Source organism: Arachis ipaensis, chromosome B4 (genome assembly GCF_059453495.1).
Source record: "Arachis ipaensis isolate K30076 ecotype BB chromosome B4, ASM5945349v1, whole genome shotgun sequence".
Lineage (NCBI taxonomy): Eukaryota > Viridiplantae > Streptophyta > Magnoliopsida > Fabales > Fabaceae > Arachis > Arachis ipaensis.
The window spans coordinates 58252878-58277122 of NC_142439.1; the positions used below are offsets into that span (position 1 = coordinate 58252878).

A 24245-nucleotide genomic window follows, 5' to 3' on the forward strand; every position below is an offset into this window, starting at 1 on the left:
GAACATAATTCATGTAATTTTCGAAAATTAGAAGAATGCAATTGACACCAAACTTAAAATTAGACACTAGACTCAAACAAGAAACATAAAATATTTTTGATTTTAAGATTTAAAAAAAAAATTGTTGTGATTTTTTGAAAGTTATTTGGAAAATAAAATAAAGGGATTCAAAATTTTTAATAAGAATTCTAGGAATCATGCAATGTTAGTCTAAAACTCCAGTCTAGGAATTAGACATGGCTTACTAGCCAGCCAAGTTTTCATTGAAAGCTTCGGTCCAAAACACTAGACATGGCCAATGGCCAGCCAAGCTTTAGCAGATCATTACTTTCAATAGCAAAGTTGATAGAAATCAATAAGCTCTTGTGATGATAAGTTGAAACCTCGGTCCAAAAGTTTAGACATGGTTTCATAACCAGCCAGACTTCAACATATCATCATGAAACTCTAGAATTCATTCTTAAAAACTCTGAAGAACAAAATAGATTTTTTTTTTTGTATTTTTGAAAAATTTTTTTCGAAAATAAAAAGTAAAAAGCTTAAACATAAAATAAAATTACCTAATCTAAGCAACAAGGTGAACCGTCAGTTGTCCAAACTCGAACAATCCCCGGCAACGACGCCAAAAACTTGGTACACGAAATTGTGATCATCAATGGCGCCAACAACTTGGTACGCACAATTGTAATCTCAACTCTTTTTCACAATTCCGTACAACTAACTAGCAAGTGTACTGGGTCGTCTAAGTAATAAACCTTACGTGAGTAAGGGTCGATCCCACAGAGATTGTCGGCTTGAAGCAAGCTATGGTCATCTTGTAAATTTCAGTAAGGCGGATTCAAATGGTTATGGAGAATTGATAATTAAAATATAAATAACATAAAATAAGATAGAGATACTTATGTAATTCATTGGTGAGAATTTCAGATAAGTGTATGAAGATGCTTTATTCCTCCTGAACTTCTGCTTTCCTATTTTCTTCATCCAATCATTCATACTCCTTTCCATGGCAAGCTGTATGTTGAGCATCACCGTTGTCAATGGCTACTTCCCGTCCTCTCAATGAAAATGGTCCAAATGCACTGTCACCGCACGGCTAATCATCTGTCAGTTCTCGATCATGTTGGAATAGGATCCATTGATCCTTTTGCGTCTGTCACTACGCCCAACACTCGCGAGTTTGAAGCTCGTCACAGTCATCCCTTCCCAGATCCTACTCGGAATACCACAACAAGGTTTAGACTTTCCAGATCTCAGGAATGGCCGCCAATAATTCTAGCCTTTACCACGAAGGTTCTAATCTGAGATTAGAAACCCAAGAGAATATACTCCAGCTGTCGTCCAATGACTATGTTGAACATCATGTAGATCGCTTTGAACATCTAAGATTAGAAACCCAAGACAATATTCTGACTTAACTAAATTGAGAACAAGAGTATATCTTGGAGAAGAAGTAGGCGTGAATTGAATAGAAAAACAATAGTACTTTGCATTAGTTCATGAAGAACAACAGAGATCCACACCTTAATCTATGGTGTGTAAAAACTTCATAGTTGAAAATACAAAAGTGATAATGGTGGTCATTGGCTTCGGCCCCAGAGAGGGAACCAGAAGAACCAAGATGAAAATACAATAGCAAAAGGTCCTATTTATAGAGAACTAGTAGCCTAGGGTTTACAGAAATAAGTAATTAATGCAGAAATCTTCTTTCGGACCCACTTGGTGTGTGCTTGTGCTGAGATTTAAAGCTTTCACATGTAGAGACTTTTCTTGGAGTTAAATGCCAGCTTTTGTGCCAGTTTGGGCGTTTAACTCCAGCTTTCATGCCAGTTCTGGCGTTTTGAGGCCAGAATTTTTATGCTGACTTGGGACGCAGGTTTGGGCCGTCAAATCTCGGGCAAAGTATGGACTATTATATATTTCTGGAAAGCACAGGATATCCACTTTCCAACTCAATTAAGAGCGCACCAATTGGGCTTCTGTAGCTCCAGAAAATCCACTTTGAGTGCAGGGAGGTCAGAATCCAACAGCATCTTGAGTCCTTTTTCAGCCTCTAAATCAGATTTTTGCTCAGGTCCCTCAATTTCAGCCAGAAAATACCTGAAATCACAGAAAAACACACAAACTCATAGTAAAGTCCAGAAATATGATTTTTATTTAAAAACTAATAAAAACATAATAAAAACTAACTAAAATATACAAAAACTACCTAAAAACAGTGCCAAAAAGCGTATAAATTATCCGCTCATCAGTGAGCATAATTGTTTCTGCCTCTCTCTAATCCCTTTTGTTACTTAATATGTCTTTCATTAACTTAGCAGATGATGGTATTTGTCCAAGGGCTTCCACAAAAGGGATCTTGATCTCAAGCTTCTTGAAGATGCTTAAGAACTTAGCGAATTGTTTATCTTTTTCTGCCTTCTGGAACTTCTGAGGGTATGATAACTTGGCCTTGTACTCAGAATCTTTGAGTGGTACAGTGTGAGTATCTAGAGAGGCTGGGAAGGGATTATCAAGGTGTCTGGGGGGAACATCCTCTCAATTGGCGTTTATGGCTCCTCCCCTCTCTAGGCGTTGAACGCCCATTCTGCCCCCTCTTTGGTGTTCAGCGCCCTTGCTGGTGCTCTGGGTTGTTGTGTTTTCCTTTCTGGTATTTCCTCTTCATCCTGCATTCTACTATTTTGAGGTAGGTATTCAGGGTCCTTCCACTCCTTAATTGAATAGCTTGGCACTCCTCTCTTATCTACTCAGATATCTGCTGTTTGGCTTGGCTCAATTGTGCTTCCATATTCTTGTGGGAATCTCGGGTCTCCTGTAATACTTCTGCCAGCATAGAAGCCAGGTCGGGTGCAGTGTTAGGTTATGGGGGTTGAGACGGATTGTTGTTGACTGAGCTTTGCATGCTTAGCACTTGTTGTGTGAGAGAGTTCAGTTGCTGGGCTAAAGACTCATTCTTGTCAAGAATGATGGGTTTAGTGGACACTTCCTTGACTTCCCTTTTTATTGAGGTCTCACCGGGTGAGTATAAATACTGATTATTAGTGACCATCTCAATCAGTTCATCAGCTTCGTCAAGTGTCTTCCTCACATGTATTGAAGCACCAGCAAAGTTATCTAGGGACATCTTGACCATGTTCGAGAGTCCATAACAGAAAATGTCTAGTTTGACCCAATCTATGAACATTTAAATGGGACACCGTCTGAGCATCAGCTTGTACCTTTCCCAAGCATCGTAGAGGAACTCGCTCTCTTCTAGTTTAAAGGTTTGAATATCCATTCTCAACTTTGCCAGCTTCATTGGGGGAAAATATTTATTCAGAAACTTGTTTACTACTTTACTCCATGTGTTCAAGCTTTCTCTGGGTTGGGCATCCAACCATCTCTTTGTTTGATCTTTCATAGAAAATAGAAAGAGTAGCAACCTATAAACATCAGGGTCTATGATGAGCGGATATTTTATACGCTTTTTGATGCTATTTGCCTACTGTTTTTAGTATATTATGTTAAGTTTTATTATGTTTTAGTAGGTTTTAATGCAAAATTCACTTTGTGGATACTACTTTGAGCTTTTGTATTTTTCTTATGATTTTAGGTGATTTTTAGGTGAATTTGGCAAGTTTTGGCAAAATCTGATTCAGAGGCAAAGAAAGGAGTGTAGATGCTGTCAAATTCTAACCTCCATGCATTTAAACGAGTATTTATGGAGCTACATAGGTCCAATTGATGCGCTCTCAATGGCATTGGAAAGGAAACTTCCAGGGCTTTCCAACAATATATAATGGTCTATACATTTCTTTGGATTGGACTGCCCAAATTGGGTGATGAACGCCAAAACTACCCTCTTTCTGGCATTCAACAACCCAAGAGGACCAAGGCCAGCGTTGAATGCCCAAAACTGGTGTTCAACGCCCCCAATGGAGCTCAAGGCAGCGCATCTTACCCGCTAGTGGGGGCATTCAACGCCCACTCATCCAAGTTAGATGCCAGCTTAGCCCAAACACTCACCAAGTGGGCGCAGAAGTGGATTTTCGCACCTTTCTACTTAGTTTATTTCACTTTTGTAATTTTTAATTATTAGATTAGTATATATAGACGAAGATCACCCATGTTTAGGATCTTCATCCCCTCAGAACATATCATACCTTATTTTCTGTACAGTATGAGTAACTAAACCTCTTAGGTTAAGGTTAGGAGCTCTGCTGATTCCTATGGATTAACAATATTACTGTTTCTCTTTCAATATATGATTAATTCTATTCTATGATGCATTTTCGTCGTTCATCCTTATGAATCTGTGGTGGAATGGAAGTATTGAGCTACTGCTTGAGAGTGCATCACAGGTTCCAAGAGAGTACCTGGGCTAATTGGGATATGTGACATAAAATCCCGTTAGTCATGGGTAAATGAGGTTTCTGTGGCGTTAAGGCTAGAATCATAAAGCATTATTATCCGATCCGAAAGATCCAACCTTGTCTGTGGCGTTTTGAGTAGGATCAACAAAAGGAGAGTGAATTGCTCAGGCTTCATCTTCGGCTATAGTGAAGCACTATGTGCTAACTTGATGAGAGGACATGAGTTACTCAAATACGGTGTTTTGCTATGGTTTAGGGGAGATTAACTTGATGAGAGAACATGAGTTAATCACTTACAGCTTTGCCATTAAATGAATCAATCATTATTGAAGTAATCAGTAGGAGAAGTTAATCCAGAAAGATAAAGTATCTCCAAAGCCTTAACTGATTTCTCATTATTGTTTATCTGCCATTTCTTTATTGCTTCCTTTGATTATTTTATGCGTATTCAATAACTACGTTTTCTATTCGCCCAACTAAGATCTGCAGGATAACCACAACTTGCTCAATTCGGCAATCCTCGTGGGATTCGACCCTCACTCACCTAAGGCATTACTTGGACGTCCCAGTGCACTTGCCGGTTTAGTTGTGCGAGTTCAATTTTACGCACCAAGTTTTTGGCACCATTGCCGGGGATTGTTTATGATTGACAAACTAATAGTTGTCTTGCTGCTTAGATCAGGTAGGTTTTACTATTTTTCTTTTTGTGTTTCTTATTCTCTTTCGTTTAAAATTTTTCAAAAAGAAAAATTCATATCTTTTTCTTTTGTTTGAGTCTTTTGTCATTTTTAAGTTTGGTGTCGCTTTGGTTTTCATTTCTTTTCTTGAGTTTTTCGAAAAATTGTTCTTGCTTTTCTTTCTTTGTGTTCAAAAATTTCTTGGTATTTTTCTTTCTTTGATTTCTAAATTTTTAAGTTTGGTGCCTTTTAGTGTTTTTCCTTTTCAATTTTTCGAAATTTGTGCCTTTAGCTTAATATTTTTGAAACATTTTTCTAATTGGTTTTAAAATTTTAAGTTTGATGTCTTGTTTAGTAATCTTATCTTTCTTGTCTATCTTGTCTATCTTTGAATCTTTATCTTATCTTTTTCTTTGATTTTCAAAATTTTGTTATCTTATCTTTCTTTTTAAATTCAAATTTTAAAAGGTTTAGTATTTTGTTTGTTTTTCTTTATTTCTTTTAATTTTGAATTTTAAAATCTTTAAACTTTTAGAATCTTTCTTTGACTTTCTCCTTTTAGTTTCAAAACTTTTTAAATTTTTAAAAAAAATCTTATCTTATTTTGTTTGATTTTTTCGTTTCAAATTTATTTTTTCAAATCTTTAATTGATTCTTTCTTTTTAAATTTCAATTTTTTTTTCCAAAATCGAATCTTGTATTTTATTTTCAAATCTTTTTAGTTAGCTATTTGTCTTACCTTATTCTAATTTTAAAAGTTTGGTATCTCTTTGATTTTTCTTTCTTTTTTTTCGAAAATTTCCTCAATTCTCTCTCTCTTCTTTTTTTGAAGATATTATTCTATCTCTTTCTCTCTCTTTATTTTCGAAAAATCTTTTAATTATAAGATACCTTTATTTTTTCTTTTCTCTTTATCTATCTCTCTAACAAAGGATTTCTATACTCTGACATAGAGAATCCTTTCCTATTCTTTTCTTAGTTTTTTTTTCTTTTTTATGAATAGGAGTAGGGATAAGGAACCTCTCTTTGATTTGGATCCTAAACCTGAAAGGACTCTAAGAAGGCGTCTGCAACAAGCTCAGGCTAGCAGAGCTTTAAGGAATCTTACAGGAGCTCTAGAACAAGAAGCTGAAGATACAACAATGGCAGCTAACCCAGATAATGGGGGTGACGCAAGAAAGGTCCTAGGATCTTACACTACACCCAATTCTGATTTCTATAGGCACAGCATCTCTATTCCTGCCATTGGTGCAAACAACTTTGAGTTGAAACCTCAATTAGTCGCTCTAGTACAACAGAACTGCCAGTTTCATGGACTTGCACAGGAAAATTCCAACAAATTCATATCTGACTTCTTGCAGATATATGAAACTATCAAGATTAATGGAGTAAATCCAGAAGTCTACAAGCTCATGCTCTTCCCCTTTGCAGTAAGAGACAGAGCAAGGCTATGGCTGGATTCTCAGCCTAAAGAGAGCCTAGATACATGGGAGAAGGTGGTCAATAGATTTTTGACCAAGTTCTTTCCACCTCAAAAGCTGAGCAAGCTCAAGGTGGAAGTATAAACCTTTAGGCAGAAAGAGGGTGAATCCCTTTATTAAGCTTGGGAAAGATACAAGCAACTAATCAGAAGATGCCCTCCTGACATGATTTTAGATTGGATCATGCTAGACATCTTCTATGATGGCCTATCTGAGGCATCAAAGATGTCATTGGACCACTCTGTAGGTAGATCCCTCCACTTCAAAAAGACGCCTGAAGAGGCGCAGGAACTTATTGATATGGTTGCCAACAACCAATATATGTACACTTCTGAGAGTAACCCTGTGAACAATGGGGCTGCCCAGAAGAGGGGTGTCTTGGAAGTGGACACCTTAGATGCCATTTTGGCTCAGAACAAGTTCATGTCTCAGCATATCAACATGATCTCTCAGTTCTTGAGTGGGATGTAGAGCTCAGATGCTTATTGTCCAGAAATAGCGTATGAATTGGATTTGGACGCTAGTGATAACGCCTGGACACCAATGGAGGAGGTGAACTACATGGAAAACTCATCCAGAAACTCCAATAACAATACCTATTCAAATACTTTCAATCAAGGATGGAGGAACCACACCAAATTTAGGTGGAAAGATCAGCAGAAGTCTCAACAAGGCTTCAGTAATAATCATGGTGGAATGAACCAGAACCGATTCAACAACATACCATTCCAACACTTTCAGCAACAGACAGAGACTTCCACACAGAGCCTCTCTGACCTGGCTACTATAGTCTCTAACCTCTCCAAGACCACTCATGGTTTCATGGCTGAAACTAGGTCTTCCATCCGAAACTTGGAGATTAGTGCACGAAGTATAAATCACACTTTTCACAACTCGTACCACTAACCAGCAAGTGCACTGGGTCATCCAAGTAATACCTTACGTGAGTAAGGGTCGATCCCACGGAGATTGTCGGCTTGAAGCAAGCTATGGTTATTTTGTAACTCTTAGTCAGGAAATTAGTAATAAAAATGATTGGGTTTATGAAGAGTAAATAACATAAAATAAATAATACTTATTATGCAATAACAGAGAACAGGTTGAGGTTTTGGAGATGCTCTGTCTTCTGAATCTCTGCTTTCCTACTGTTTTCTTCTTTACGCACGCAAGGCTCCTTCCATGGCAAGCTATATGTTGGTGGATCACCGTTGTCAATGGCTACCATCCGTCCTCTCAGTGGAAATGGTCCAAATGCGCTATCACCGTACGGCTAATCATCTGTCGGTTCTCACTCATGTCGGAATAGGATCCATTGATCCTTTTGCGTCTGTCACTACGCCAAACACTCACGAGTTTGAAGCTCGTCACAGTCATCCCATCCCAAATCCTACTCGAAATACCACAGACAAGGTTTAAACTTTCCGGATCTCAAGAATGCTGCCAATTGATTCTAGCTTATACCACGAAGACTCTGATCTCACGGATTTGAATGCTCTGTTGTCAGGAGAGACAATCAAACTCGTGAATCAGGAACTAAAGAGATACACACTCAATCTAAGGTAGAACGGAAGTGGTTGTTAGGCACGTGTTCATGGGTTGAAAATGGTGATGAGTGTCACGGATCATCATATTCATCATGTTGAAGTGCGAGTGAAAATCTTAGAATAGAAACAAGCGTGATTGAATGGAAGACAGTAGTAATTGCATTAATTCATCGAGACACAGCAGAGCTCCTCACCCCCAACCATGGGGTTTAGAGATTCATGCCATAGAGATACAAAATCCGATGTAAAATGTCATGAGGTACAAAATAAATCTCTAAAAGTGGTTTTTATACGAAACTAGTGATTTAGGGTTATAGAAAATGAGTAAGCTAAGAGAGATAGTGTAGAAATCCATTTGCGGGGCCCACTTGGTGCGTGTTTAGGCTGAGCACTGAAGCTTTCACGTGCAGAGGCTATTCATGGCATTGAACTCCAGCTTTCTTGCCAGTTTGGACGTTTAACTCCAACTTTTATGCTAGTTCTAGCATTTAACGCCATAAAAGGGTAGAAAGTTGACATTTAGACGCCAGTTTCAGTTATCAAAACTCAAACAAAGTATAAACTATTATATATTTCTGGAAAGCCCAAGATGTCTACTTTCCAACGCAATTAAGAGCGCACCAATTGGGCTTCTATAGCTCTAGAAAATCCATTTCGAGTGCAGGAAGGTTAGAATCCAACAGCATCTGCAGTCCTTTTTCAATCTCTGAATCAGATTTTTGCTCAGGTCCCTAAATTTCAGCCAGAAAATGCCTGAAATCATAGAAAAACACACAAACTCATAGTAAAGTCCAGAAATTTGATTTTTGAATAAAAACTAATAAAACCATAATAAAAATTAACTAAAACATACTAAAAACTATGTAAAAACAGTGCCAAAAAGCGTATAAATCATCCGCTCATCACAACACCAAACTTAAATTGTTGCTTGTCCCCAAGCAACTAAAAAAAATAGGATAGAAAGAAGAGAATATATAATAAATTCCGAAAACGTCTATGAAGATCAGTCTTAATTAGATGAGCGGGGCTCTTAGCTTTTTGCTTCTGAACAGTTTTGGCATCTCACTTTATCCATTGAAGTTCAGAATGATTGGCATCTATAGGAACTCAGAATTCAGATAGTGTTATTGATTCTCCCAGTTCAGTATGATGATTCTTGAACACAACTACTTTATGAGTCTTGGCCGTAGCCCTAAGCATTTTGTTTTCCAGTATTACCACCGGATACATAAATGCCACAGACATATAATTGGGTGAACCTTTTCAGATTGTGAGTCAGCTTTGTTAGAGTCCCCAATTAGAGGTGTCTAGAGCTCTTAAGCACACTCTTTTGCTTTGGATCACGACTTTAACCACTCAGTCTCAAGCTTTTCACTTGGACCTGCATGCCACAAGCACATGGTTAGGGACATCTTGATTCAGCCACTTAGGCCAAGATTTTATGCCTTTAGGCCCTCCTATCCATTAATGCTCAAAGCCTTGGATCCTTTTTACCCTTGCCTTTTGGTTTAAAGGGCTATTGGCTTTTTCTGCTTGCTTTTTCTTTTCTTTTCTTTTTTTTTTCCGCCACTTTTTCTATTCACTGCTTTTTCTTGCTTCAAGAATCAATTTTATGATTTTTCAGATTATCAATAACATTTCTCCTTTTCTATTATTCTTTCAAGAGCCAACAATTTTAACATTCATAAACAACAATATCAAAAATATGCACTGTTGAAGCATTGGTGCACGAAATCACAATCACACTTTTGCATTTCCGCACAACTAACCAGCAAGTGCACTAGGTCGTCCAAGTAATACCTTACGTGAGTAAGGGTCGATCCCACGGAGATTGTCGGCTTGAAGCAAGCTATGGTTATCTTGTAATTCTTAGTCAGGGTATCAGTAAGGATTCTTAGTTTTAATTGTAAAAAGTAAAAGAACATGAAATAAATACTTGTTATGTAGTAATGGAGAACAGGTTGAGGTTTTGGAGATGCTCTGTCTTCTGAATCTCTGCTCTCCTACTATCTTCTTCTTCACACACGTAAGGCTCCTTCCATGGCAAGCTGTATGTTGGTGGATCACCGTTGTTAATGGCTACCATCCATCCTCTCAGTGAAAATGGTCCAAATACGCTGTCACCGCATGGCTAATCATCTGTCAGTTCTCACTTATGTTGGAATAGGATCCATTGATCCTTTTGCGTCTGTCACTACGCCCAGCACTCGTGAGTTTGAAGCTCGTCACAGTCATCCCTTCTCAGATCCTACGAGGAATACCACAGACAAGGTTTAGACTTTTCGGATCTCAGGCATGCGTTCATAGGTGAGAATAATGATGAGTGTCACGGCTCATCACATTAATCAGGTTGAAGTGCGAGTGAATATCTTAGAATAGAAACAAGCGTGATAGAATGGAAAACAGTAGTAATTGCATTAATTCATCAAGACACAGCAGAGCTCCTCACCCCCAACCATGGGGTTTAGAGACTCATACCGTTAGAAATACAATATGAAACGTGTAAAGTGTCATGAGGTGTGTAAATACAATAGCAAAAGGTCCTATTTATAGAACACTAGTAGCCTAGGGTTTACAGAAATGATTAAATGATGTAGAATCCACTTCCGGGCCCACTTGGTGTGTGCTTGGGCTTTTGTGCCAGTTTGGGCGTTTAACTCTAGCTTTTATGCCAGTTCTGGCGTTTTAACGCCAGAATTTTTATGCTGACTTGGAACGCCGGTTTGGGCCATTAAATCTCAGGAAAAGTATGAACTATTATATATTGCTGGAAAGCCCAGGATGTCTACTTTCCAACGCAATTGAGAGTGCACCAATTGGGCTTCTGTAGCTTCAGCAATTCCACTTCGAGTGCAGGGAGGTCAGAATCCAACAGCATCTGCAGTCTTTTTTCAGCCTCTGAATCAGATTTTTGCTCAGGTCCCTCAATTTCAGCCAGAAAATATCTGAAATCACAGAAAAATACACAAACTAATAGTAAAGTCCAGAAATATGATTTTTGAATAAAAACTAATTAAAACATAATAAAAACTAACTAAAATATACTAAAAACATACTAAAAACAATGCCAAAAAGCGTATAAATTATCCGCTCATTAGAACACCAAAATTAAATTGTTGCTTGTCCCCAAGCAACTAAAAACAAGATAGGATAAAAATAAGAGAATATACAATAAATTCCAAAAACATCTATGAAAATCAGTCTTAATTAGATGAGCGGGGCTATTAGCTTTTTGCTTCTGAACAGTTTTGGCATCTCACTCTATCCATTGAAGTTCAGAATGATTGGCATCTATAGGAACTCAGAATTCAGACAGTGTTATTGATTCTCCTAGTTCAGTATGTTGATTCTTGAACACAACTACTTTATGAGTCTTGGCCGTGACCCTAAGCATTTTGTTTTCCAGTATTACCACCGGATACATAAATGCCATAGACACATAACTGGGTGAACTTTTTTCAGATTGTGACTCAGCTTTGCTAGAGTCCCCAATTAGAGGTGTCCAGAGCTCTTAAGCACACTTTTTTTGCTTTGGACCATGACTTTAACCGCTCAGTCTCAAGCTTCTCACTTGATAGTTTCACGCCACAAGCACATGGTTAGGGACAACTTGGTTTAGCCGCTTAGGCCAGGATTTTATTCCTGTAGGCCCTCCTATCCACTGATGCTCAAAGCCTTGGATCCTTTTTATTTTACCCTTGTCTTTTGGTTTAAAGGGCTATTGGCTTTTTCTGCTTGCTTTTTCTTTTTCTTTCTTTTTTTTCACAAGCTTTGTATTCACTGCTTTTTCTTGCTTCAAGAATCATTTTTATGATTTTTCATATTATCAATAACATTTCTCATTTTCCATTATTCTTTCAAGAGTAAAAAATTTTAACATTCATAAACAATAAATTAAAAAATATGCAATGTTCAAGCATTCATTCAGAAAGACAAAAAGCATTGCCACCACATCAAAATAATTAGACTGTTTTAAAATTCGAAATTCACGTACTTTTTTTTCTTTTTCAGAAAACATTTTTCATTTTAAGAAAGGTAATGGATTCATAGGACATTCATAGCTTTAAGTCATAGACACTAAGACACTAATGATCATGTGATAAAGACACAAATATAGATAGAACATAAAGCATAATTTTCGAAAAATAGAAAAATAGGAGCAAGGAGATTAAAGAACGGGTCCACTTTAGTGATGGCAGCTTGTTCCTGCTCTTGAAGATCTTATGAAGTGCTTTAGCTCCTCTATGTCTCTTCCTTGCCTTTGTTGCACCTCTCTCATGGCCTTTTGGTCCTCTCTAATTTCATGGAGGATAGTGGAATGCTCTTGTTGAGGTCCATGAGTGGGCTCTCTTGAGATGAATCTCTCCATTTCCCATGACTTAGAGGTGGAAGCTTTTGCCTTCCCTTTCCTCTTTCTAGAGGTTTCTCTGGCCTTAGGTGCCATAAATGGTTATGGAAATACAAAAAGCAATGCTTTTTCCACACCAAACTTCGAAAGTTTGCTCATCCTCGAGCAAAAGAAGAAAGAAGGGAGGAGAAGAAGAAGAAAATGGAGGAGATGGAGAGGTGTGAGTGGTTAAGAGGTGATGGGGAAGAGTATTTGGGGAAGGGTGTTATTGGAATGTGTGAAGAAGAGAGAGGTTGAGTTAAAGTAGGTGGGGATACTGTGGGGTCTACAGATCCTGAGGTCCCAAGGATTTCTCATCCCTGCACCATTCTGGCGTGTAAACGCCCCTTTGAGTGCCAATCCTGGCGTTAAACGCCAGGTTGCTACCCATTTCTGGCGTTTAACACCAGCTTTTTGCCCTTTTCTGGCATTAAACGCCAGTCTGGTGCCCATTTCTGGCGTTAAACGCCCAGAATGGTGCTAGACTGGGCGTTTAACGCCCATTCTGCTACCCTTACTGGCATTTAAACGCCAGTAAGCTTATCCTCTAGGGTGTGCTATTTTTAATGCTGTTTTTGAATTTGCTTTGATTTCTGCAGTTGCTTTTGTGCCTCCACATGATCATCAACCTAAAGAAGACATAAAATAACAATGGAAAATGGAAAATTAACACAGATAAATAAAAATTGGGTTGCCTCCCAATAAGCGCTTCTTTAATGTCAATAGCTTGACTTTTTACTGAGCTTTATTCAAGCCTCAGTTTTGAGCATTCTTGCTCAAAATTGCTTTCAAGATAATGTTTGATTGTTTGTCCATTAACAATGAACTTTTTGTCAGAATCACTATCCTGAAGCTCAATATATCCATATGGTGACACACTTGTAATCACATATGGTCCTCTCCACCGGGATTTTAATTTCCCGGGGAATAATCTAAGTCTAGAGTTAAACAGCAGAACCTTCTGTCCTGGCTCAAAGACTCTAGATGACAGTTTCTTGTCATGCCACCTTTTTGCTTTTTCCTTATATATTTTTGCATTTTCAAATGCATTGAGTCTGAATTCCTCTAGCTCATTTAGCTGGAGCAATCTTTTCTCTCCAGCTAACTTAGCATCCAGCTTTAGGAATCTAGTTGCCCAGTAGGCTTTATGTTCCAGTTCCACGGGCAGATGACAGGCCTTGCCATACACAAGCTGGTATGGAGAGCATCATCCAAGCTTTTTGCCCAATCCTTTCTACGGGCAATTACAGTCCATTCCAGGATTCTTTTTAGTTCTCTATTAGAGACTTCAGCCTGTCCATTTGTCTGTGGATGATATGGAGTTGCTACTTTGTGGTTAATTCCATATCGGACCATAGTAGAGTACAGCTGTTTATTGCAGAAATGAGTGCCCCCGTCACTAATTAGTACTCTAGGAACACCAGATCTGCTGAAGATATATTTCTGGAGGAACTTCAGCATGGTCTTAGTATCATTAGTGGGTGTGGTAATTGCTTCTACCCATTTAGATACGTAGTCTACTACCACCAAAATGTAAGTGTTTGAGTATGATGGTGGCAAAGGACCCATGAAGTCAATACCCCATACATCAAACAACTCAATCTCTAAGATCCCTTGCTGAGGCATGGCATAACCATCGGGCAAGTTGCCAGCTCTTTGGCAACTGTCACAGTTATGCACAAACTCTCGGGCATCTCTATAGAGAGTAGGCCAGTAGAAGCCACATTGGAGGACCTTAGTGGCTGTTCGCTCACCTCCGAAATGTCCTCCAAACTATGATCCATGGCAATGCCATAAGATCTTCTGTGCCTCCTCTCTAGGTATACATCTGCGGATCATTCTGTCTGCACATCTCTTAAAGAGATATGGTTCATCCCATAAGTAGTACTTTGCATCAGAAATTATTTTTTTTGTTTGCACCCTGCTGTACTCTTTGGGTATGAACCTTACAGCTTTGTAATTTACAATGTCTGCAAACCATGGTGCTTCCTGAATAGCGAAGAGTTGCTCATCCGAAAAGGTCTCAGAGATCTCAGTAGGAGGGAGGGACGCCCCTGCTACTAGTTCTATCCGGGACAGGTGATCAGCTACCTGGTTCTTTGTCCCTTTTCTGTCTCTTATTTCTATATCAAACTATTGCAGAAGCAACACCCATCTTATGAGCCTGGGTTTTGAATCTTTCTTTGTGAGTAGGTATTTAAGAGCAGCACGGTCAGTATACACAATCACCTTTGAACCTACTAAATAGGATCTAAACTTGTCAATGGCATAAACCACTACAAGCAACTCTTTTTCTGTGGTTGTGTAGTTTTTTTGTGCGTCATTTAGAACACGGCTGGCATAGTAAATGATGTGCAGAAGCTTCTTATTCCTCTGTCCCAGCACTGCACCAATAGCATGTTCACTGGCATCACACATTAGTTCGAATGGTAATGTCCAGTCTGGTGCAGAGATAACTGGTGCTGTGACCAGCTTAGCTTTCAGCATTTCAAACGCCTGCAGACACTCTGTGTCAAACACAAATGGCGTGTCAGTAGCTAGCAGATTGCTCAGAGGTTTTGCAATTTTCAAAAAATCCTTTATAAACCTCCTATAGAATCCTGCATGCCCTAGAAAGCTTCTGATTGCTTTAACATTGGCAGGTGGTGGTAATTTTTCAATTACCTCCACTTTAGCTTGATCCACCTCTGTTTCCCTGTTTGAAATTTTATGCCCAAGGACAATTCCTTCAGTCACCATAAAGTGACATTTTTCCCAGTTTAAAACTAGGTTGGTCTCTTGGCATCTTTTCAGAACAAGTGCTAAATGGTCAAGGCAGGAACTGAATGAGTCTCCAAATGCTGAAAAGTCATCCATGAAGACTTCCAAAAATTTCTCTACCATATCAGAGAAGATAGATAGCATGCACCTCTGAAAGGTTGTAGGTGCATTGCACAGACCAAAAGGCATCTTTCTGTAGGCAAATACTCCAGAAGGACATGTGAATGCTGTTTTCTCTTGGTCCTGAGGATCTACTGTAATTTGGTTATAACCTGAATAGCCATCCAGAAAGCAGTAATAGTCATGACCTGCTAGTCTCTCTAGCATCTGGTCTATGAATGGTAAAGGAAAATAATCCTTTTGGGTGGCTGTATTAAGCCTTCTGTAGTCGATACACATACGCCACCCTATAATTGTTCTTGTAGGAACCAGTTCATTCTTTTCATTGTGAACCACTGTCATGCCTCCCTTCTTGGGTACAACTTGGACAGGGCTTACCCAGGGTTTATCAGAAATAGGATAAATAATCCCAGCCTCTAGTAACTTAGTAACCTCTTTCTACACCACCTCCTTCATGGCTGGATTTAGTTGCCTCTGTGGTTGAACCACTAGCTTAGCATCATCCTTGATGACAAGTCATCTTAGCCTATTTTAACTAGTCCTTTTCTTTTGTTTTCATTAGAATTATGCACTTTCTTGAGCTACAAGCAAGCCAATTAGGTAGATTTTCATGTTTCCTTTGATTTAATCAACCATGTATGAATTCATGCTATTTCATGAGGTTTTATACTATAATTGCCACATATTATGAAAAAATGAATATCTCATGATTTTAAGCATAGCTTTGATATGTTTGGTTGATTAATGATAGGTGAAGAAAGCTTGGAGAAAGGTTGAAGCAAGAAGGAATAGCTAGGAGTAAAGAGAAGACAATGGAATAAATGAAAATGAACCAGGAAGCAAAAAGTTGGACCTAAAGTTAGCCTCAAACTTTTGCACAAACTTTTGGGTGAAAAGTTAGCCCCAACGTTAGCCCCTAACTTGGAGGCTAACGTTGGAACTTGAAAATCACTCCCTGGGTACCAAAAGTTTGCGCCAACGTTAGCCCCTAACTTGGAGGCTAACGTTGGCACATGAAATTCACCCCTGGGCACCAAAAGTTTGCGCCAACGTTAGCCCCTAACTTTGAGGCTAACGTTGGCATGAAGAAAACCTCCCTGGGCACCAAAAGTTTGCGCCAATGTTAGCCCCTAACTTGGAGGCTAACGTTGGTACATGAAAATCACAAGGGGAGGGGCAAAAGTTTGTGCCAACGTTAGCCCCTAACTTGGTGGCTAACGTTGGCGCCACAAGTGCACAAGGTAAAGCCAACGTTGGGGCCAAAGTTAGACCCCTAACTTTGGCACCAACGTGAGTATCAGCAAAGTTGTGTTAGCTGATATGAAAAGTTGGACCAAAAGTTAGACCCTAACTTTTGCTCCAACTTTTGGTCCAACTTTTGCAAAACTCAAACCCGGTTCAATCGGTTCGTTTTGGTTCCTCTTCAAACTCCAAGAGCAATCAACCAAGGCCTCTTTCAACCCAATTCCACCAAGAGCAAAGGCCCAACTCAAGGCTTGAAGATCATTTGAAGAAATTGTATAAATAGGATAGAATTCAAGTTCTTCGAGAGCTTTCCCTTTGAATTTTCATAATAGTTTTTGGAGAGCTTTGGATATTGAGTGATCTTTAATTTCTTAGTCTTGGGGAAGGAGAATTCACTTCTCTTCCTCTTCATTTTATTGCTTTCAATTTCAATTGCAATTGTCTTGGATCTTGGGTCGGAGAATTGAAAGAATTCTGTTTCAATCTCACCCTTGGATCTCTCTGTTTATTTACTGCTTTATTGAATTTCAGTTTGTGTTAATTGTTCTTCATCTACTTTCTTTGCAATTTACTTTTCCCTTGCAATTGTTCTTGTTGGATCAAGGAAGGTAGTGAGATCTAGACCTGGTTCTCTAGTCTCTGGACCCCTGAGATCTGAAATTCCAATTTACATTCTATTTACTGTTTTCATGTTCATTTACTTTTCTGCTTCAAGATCCGATCTAACCCAAACCTTCTTCTACTTCTCTGCTTGATACAAATTTACTTTTCCTTGTTTAATTTCTGCAAATCCAAGTCCCAATCCCCTTTACAATTCAAGTCATTTACATTTCTTGCACTTTAAGATTCCGCAATTTACATTTCTTGCATTCTAAGTTTCTGCCATTTAATTTCTTGTTCTTTAAGATTCAGCACTTTAATTCCCTGTTCCCTTTAATTCCATGCAATTTAATTTCTGCAAATCACAAAACACTCAACCAAATCTTGATTCGCTTGACTAAATTAACCACTAAGCTAAAATTGCTCAATCCTTCAATCCCTGTGGGATCGACCTCACTCCCGTGAGTTTTTATTACTTGATGCGACCCGGTACACTTGCCGGTTAGATTTGTGTGTTTTGGGAAAAATTCATTTTTCCACCAAAATATCTCATCAATCCTCCAATAGGATCTTGTGCATGCATCTTGCTGGGCTAATGCCCTTAAGATCACTTATGGACCACCCAAGAGTTGTCTTGTGTCTCCTCAGCACCTGAATTAGTGCTTTCTCTTCCTGTGAATTTAAAGCAGAGCTTATGATCACCGGAAAAGTGTCACCTTCTCCCAGAAATGCATATTTTAGGGATGGTGGTAGTGGTTTTAGCTCAGGTTTGGAGGCTTATCCTCTTCCTGAGGAATTTTTAGAGGTTCTTTTATTTCCTCTGGTTCCTTCAAATCAGGCTGAACATCTTTAAAGATGTCCTCTAGCTCTGATTCGAGACTCTCAGTCATATTGATCTCTTCCACCAAGGAGTCAATAATATCAACGCTCATGCAGTCATTTGATGTGTCTGGATGCTGCATAGCTTTGACAACATTTAACTTGAACTCATCCTCATTGACTCTCAGGGTCACTTTCCCTTTTTGGACATCAATGAGAGTTCGTCCAGTTGCTAGGAAAGGTCTTTCTAGAATGAGAGTTGCACTCTTGTGCTCCTCCATTTCCAGTACTACAAAGTCAGTGGGAAAGGCAAATGGCCCAACCTTGATAATCATGTCCTCAATTATGCCTGATGGGTATTTAATGGAGCCATCAGCAAGTTGAAGACATATCCGGGTTGGTTTGACTTCTTTAGTTAAGCCAAGCTTTCTGATAGTGGATGCAGGTATTAGGTTGATACTTGCTCCAAGGTCACATAGAGCTGTCTTGGTACAAGCACCCTCTAATGTGCATGGTATCATAAAGCTTCCTGGATCTTTAAGCTTATCTGGTAAGCTTTTCAGAATGACTACACTGCATTCTTCACTGAGAAAAACTTTTTCAGTTTCTCTCCAATCCTTCTTATGACTTAAGATCTCTTTCATGAACTTAACATAAGAGGGTATTTTCTCAAGTGCCTCTGCAAACGGGATCTTTATCTCAAGAGTCCTGAGATAGTCTGCAAAGCGGGCAAATTGCTTATCCTATTCTGCTTGGCGGAGTTTCTGAGGATAAGGCATCTTGGCTTTATATTCTTCAACCTTAATTGCTGTTGGTTTATTCCCTACAGAGGTGGTTGGAGAAGCCTTCTTAGAGGGGTTACTATCAGCACTTGCAGGTGTCTGATCCCTCATTGGCGTTTGAACGCCAGGATTGGGTGCTGGATGGACATTTAACGCCAGCTTCCCACCCTTTTCTGGCGTTTGAACGCCAGAAGTGGGCATCCACTGGGCGTTTGACGCCAATCTTTCACCCATTTCTGGCGTTTGAATGCCAGAATTATTCCTCTCTGGGCTCTTGCTATCCTCAGAGGGATTTAGGGCAGTGGTTTGGTCATCCTCTGTCAGTTGTTCTTTTCTTGGCTTTCTGCTTCTTTGAGCTGAATTATTCAATGTCTTCCCGCTCCTTAGTTGAACAGCTTGGCATTCTTCTGTTATCTGTTTAGATAGCTGCTGTCATGTTTGATTCAATTGTGCTTCCATATTCTTGTTAGCATTTTTAGTGTCTTGGAGCATCTCTTTAAATTCTGCTAATTGTTTTGTCATAAGGAGTAATTGCTGATTAAGTTCAACAATCTGTTCTTGAGGATTAGGATCAGTAGTTACTGCCCTAGCCTCTTCTTTTATGGAGGACTCACTGCTTAAAAAGATTTTGAAAAAAGATTTTGAAAAAAGAATGCTTAGTTAATTTCGAAATATGAAAGAGAAAAGTAGTTAGGTGATTTTTTTGAAATAGATTTTGAAATTAGCAATCAAAAAGATATTATTGAAAATTATTTTGAAAAAGATATGATTGAGAAGACATGATTGTAATTTATTGAAAAAGATATGATTGAAGAAATTAAAAAGATTTGATTTTTGAAAAAGATTTGAAAAGATCAATTTTTGAAATTAGAATTTTGACTTGACTAAAAAAAAGACATGATTTTGAAAATCTTTGACTAATTTAATGCAAAATTTCGAAATTTATGAGTAAAATAAGGAAAAGATATTTTTTTGATTTTTGAATTTTAATGGGGAAAGAGAAAAACAACAAAATGACACTAAACTTAGAAATTTTAGATCAAAACGAAGAGAACAAATAAGAAAACTTTGAATGTCAAGATGAATACCAAGAAGACTTTGAAGATCAAGATGAACACCAAAATCAAATTTTTAAAAAAATTTTTAAGTAAATAAAAGCACAAGGGACACCAAACTTAAAATTTTTAAAAAATCAAACACAAATTTTTTAAAATTTAAAGGAAAACACAAAGAAGACACCAAACATAGAATTTTTAAAGATAAAAAAAGAACTAAGAACATGCAAATTCGAAAAATTGAAAGAAAATAAAAGCATGCAATTGACATCAAACTTAAAATATAGAACTAAACTCAAATAAAAGACTCAAATTTAGTGACTCTAAACCAATAAATTATTCCTAATCTAAGCAACAAGATAAACTGTCAGTTGTCCAAACTCGAACAATTCCCCGCAACGGCGCCAAAAACTTGGTGCACGAAATCACAATCATACTTTTGCAATTCCACACAACTAACCATCAAGTGCACTGGGTCGTCCAAGTAATACCTTGCGTGAGTAAGGGTCGATTCCACGGAGATTGTCGGCTTGAAGCAAGCTATGGTTATCTTGTAATTCTTAGTCAGGGTATCAGTAATGATTCTTAGTTTAAATTGTAAAAAGTAAAAGAACATGAAATAAATACTTGTTATGCAGTAATGGAGAACAGGTTGAGGTTTTGGAGATGCTCTGTCTTCTGAATCTCTGCTCTCCTACTATCTTCTTCTTCACACGCGAAAGGCTCCTTCATGGCAAGCTGTATGTTAATGGATCACCGTTGTCAATTGCTACCATCCGTCCTCTCAGTGAAAATGGTCCAAATGTGCTGTCACCGCACGGCTAATCATCTGTCGGTTCTCACTTATGTTGGAATAGGATCCATTGATCCTTTTGCATCTGTCACTACGCCCAGCACTCGTGAGTTTGAAGCTCGTCACAGTCATCCCTTCATAGATCCTACTTGGAATACCACAGACAAGGTTTAGACTTTTCGGATCTTAGGAATGGCCGCCAATAATTCTAGCCTATACCACGAAGGTTCTAATCTTAGATTAGAAACCCAAGAGATATGCACTCAAGCTATTGCAGATAGAACGGAGGTGGTTGTCAGGCACGCGTTCATAGGTGAAAATAATGATGAGTGTCACGGCTCATCACATTCATCAGGTTGAAGTGCGAGTGAATATCTTAGAATAGAAACAAGCGTGATAGAAAAACAGTAGTAATTGCATTAATTCATCGAGACATAGCAGAGCTCCTCACCCCCAACATGGGGTTTAGAGACTCATGCCATCAGAAATAAAATATGAAACGTGTAAAGTGTCATGAGGTGTGTAAATACAATAGCAAAAGGTCCTATTTATAGAAAACTAGTAGCCTAGGGTTTACCAAAATGAGTAAATGATGTAGAATCCACTTCCGGGCCCACTTGGTGTGTGCTTGGGTTGAGCATTGAAGCTTTCACATGTAGAGACTTTTCTTGGAGTTAAACGCCAGCTTTTGTGCCAGTTTGGGCGTTTAACTCCAGCTTTTATGCCAGTTCTGGCGTTTTGACGCCAGAATTTTTATACTGACTTGGAACGCCAGTTTGGGCCATCAAATTATGGGCAAAGTATGGACTATTATATATTTCTGGAAAGCCCAAGATGTCTACTTTTCAACCCAATTGAGAGCGCGCCAATTGAGTATCTGTAGCTCCAGAAATTCCACTTCGAGTGCAGGGTGGTCAGAATCCAATAGCATCTGCAGTCCTTTTTCAGCCTCTGAATCAGATTTTTGCTCAGGTCCCTCAATTTCAGCCAGAAAATACCTGAAATCACAGAAAAATACACAAACTAGTAGTAAAATCCAGAAATATGATTTTTGAATAAAAACTAATAAAAACATAATAAAAACTAACTAAAATATACTAAAAACATACTAAAAACAATGCCAAAAAGCGTATAAATTATCCGCTCATCAAGCATTCATTCAGAAAAACAAAAAGTATTGCCACCACATCAAAATAATTAAACTATTTTAAAATTCAAAAGCCATATACTTCTTTTTCTTTTGCAATTAAAAACATTTTTTTCATTTAAGAAAGGTGAGGGATTCATGGAATCATTCATAGCTTTAAGGAATAGACTCTAAGTTTTTATTTATTATTTAATGGAAAAGAAATATAAAATAAGCATAAAAGCAAACGAACAATGAAGGAAAGGAAATTAAAAACATAAAAAATAAATGACTCTAATATTGATGCTTATGTAATTTTTAAAATAGGTCTCTAATAATAAAAGTTATCACATAGTTAGGACTCAACAACCTTGATTTTCAGAAGTGGATGCTTCTTCAATCTGTGGGGTGTTTGGTCCCTCAAGGGAGAGCTTCTGGCGCTTTAGCTCCTGTAGCTCACGCCCTTGCTTTTCCTGTTTCTTAAGCAGCTTGCAGAGCATGCTATTTTGATTCTGCTATTCTTCCTTAAGATGATCCATAGCTTCTTGCAGCTTAGTGACAGATGCTTCTAGGCGGGTCCAGTAGTCAATTTGAGGGATTTCTGGGAGGAACTCCTGCACCCTCCTTTTGATGGAGTTATCTTGCACTTGTTGTCCTTCCATTAACTTCTTGGTGATTGGGTGCTCGACTGGGTTGAACTCATCTACTCCCATCTTTACCCCAGCATTTTTACATAGCAGAGAGATTAAACTTGGGTAAGCCAATTTGGCTTCAGTGGAGTTCTTATTCGCAATTGTGTAGATCTCACAAGAAATCAGATGATGAATCTCCACTTCGCTTCCCAGCATAATGCAATGAATCATCACTGCTCTTTTGACAGTGACCTCAGAGCGGTTGCTAGTGGATAGAATAGAATGCCCAAAGTCCAGCCAGCCCCTAGTGACTGATGGTTTGAGATCTCCTCTCTTGAGTTGGTTTGGGACACCTTTTGAGTTGGTTATCCACTTGGCTCTAGGGAGGCATATGTCCTCTAGAACCTGGTCCAACTGTTTATCTATTTTTACCATTCTCCTATTAAAGGATTCTAGATCATCTTGTAGTTGAGGCAGCTTGAAGACCTCTCTTATTTTGTCAAGGTGGAAGTAAATAATCCTCCCTCTGACCATGGTTCGAAAGGTATAGAAGGCAGTTTCAGTCATTCTCTACTTATCTGTCAGCCATAGATTTGAGTAGAATTCCTGAACCATGTTTCTTCCAACCTTTGTCTCAAGATTGGCTAGGATTTCCCAACCTCTGTTTCGAATCTGTTCTTGGATCTCTGGATATTCGTCTTCTTTCAGATTGAACTTAACTTCCGGGATCACTAACCTCAAACCCATTATTTTGTGATAATGTCTGCATGTTCTTTGGTTAAGAACCTCTCTTGATTCCAAAGTGGCTTTGGAGTATTCTCTTTCTTGCCTCTTGAAGTGGTTTGTTTTCCCTTAGGAGCCATGATCTTAATGAATCTTAGCTTCGTGATCACGGAAAAATACACTAAACTTAGAGGTTTGTTTGTCCTGAAGCAAAAGAAAGGAAAGGAGAGGAATAAGAGGTGAGTCAAATTTGAGTTGTGGAGGAGAGGTGGGGTGGCCGAACGTGTATTTATAAGTGGAGGGGTGGGATTTCGAAAAATTTGAAAAAGATATGATAGGTAAAAAATGAATCATGATATGAAAAAGATGAGATTTTTAAAATTCAAATGATATGAAAAAGATATAAAGCAGTTAAATCTTAAAAATTGTTGATGCATCTAAGAACTAAAATAAGATATGATGAGTTGGAAAAGATTTGTAAAGGAATTGAAAAGATACTTGAGTTTTTGAAAAAGATTTGGAAAGGATTTGAAAGAAAATTGAAAAGGGATTTAGAGGAGTATGAAATTTTTGAAAATTGAGTGTGAGTGATAAAGATTTGTAACATGTTTATGCAGAAAATTACGAATTAAAACATGAAAGTTTGAAAAAATTTGAAGTGGAAACAAAATCTCCTCCCCCTACCTTTTCTGGCATTAAACGCCCATAATGGTACCTGGCTGGGCGTTAAACGCCAGAAATCCTTTATCACTGGGCGTTTTTCTAAACGCCCAGGATGCTGCAACTTTAGCGTTAAACGCCCAGAATGGTACCCATTTTGGCATTTAACGCCCAGAATGGTATCTTTACTGGTGTTAAACGCCCAGAATGGTACCCATTATGGCGTTTAACGCCCAAAATACCCCTTACTGGCGTTTTCGTGCCAGTGAGCTCTTTTTCTCTGCTTTATGCTCTGAATCCTTCTATAACTCTGTAAATCTCCTGCAATTGATAATTAACCTTGAAGATAATTTACATCAAACTCCTATAATTATTATTTAAATAAAAAATAAACTTTGCTAATGGCTGGGTTGCCTCCCAGTAAGCGCTTCTTTATTGTCTTTAGCTGGACCTTACTGAGCTTTAATCTAGTCTCAGTTTTGAGCATTC

General features: G+C 38.4%; 1 non-coding gene and 1 pseudogene across 1 annotated transcript; both read right to left on the reverse strand.

Moving 5' to 3' along the window:
• Window positions 1-2277: 2277 nt before the first annotated feature.
• The window catches only part of LOC148567703 (uncharacterized), a 190689-nt pseudogene continuing 168721 nt past the window's right edge, over window positions 2278-24245 (reverse strand).
• LOC148567704 (small nucleolar RNA R71) lies at window positions 6574-6682 on the reverse strand. Its single transcript, XR_015882473.1, has one exon. It is a non-coding gene; the product is annotated as a small nucleolar RNA R71 (small nucleolar RNA).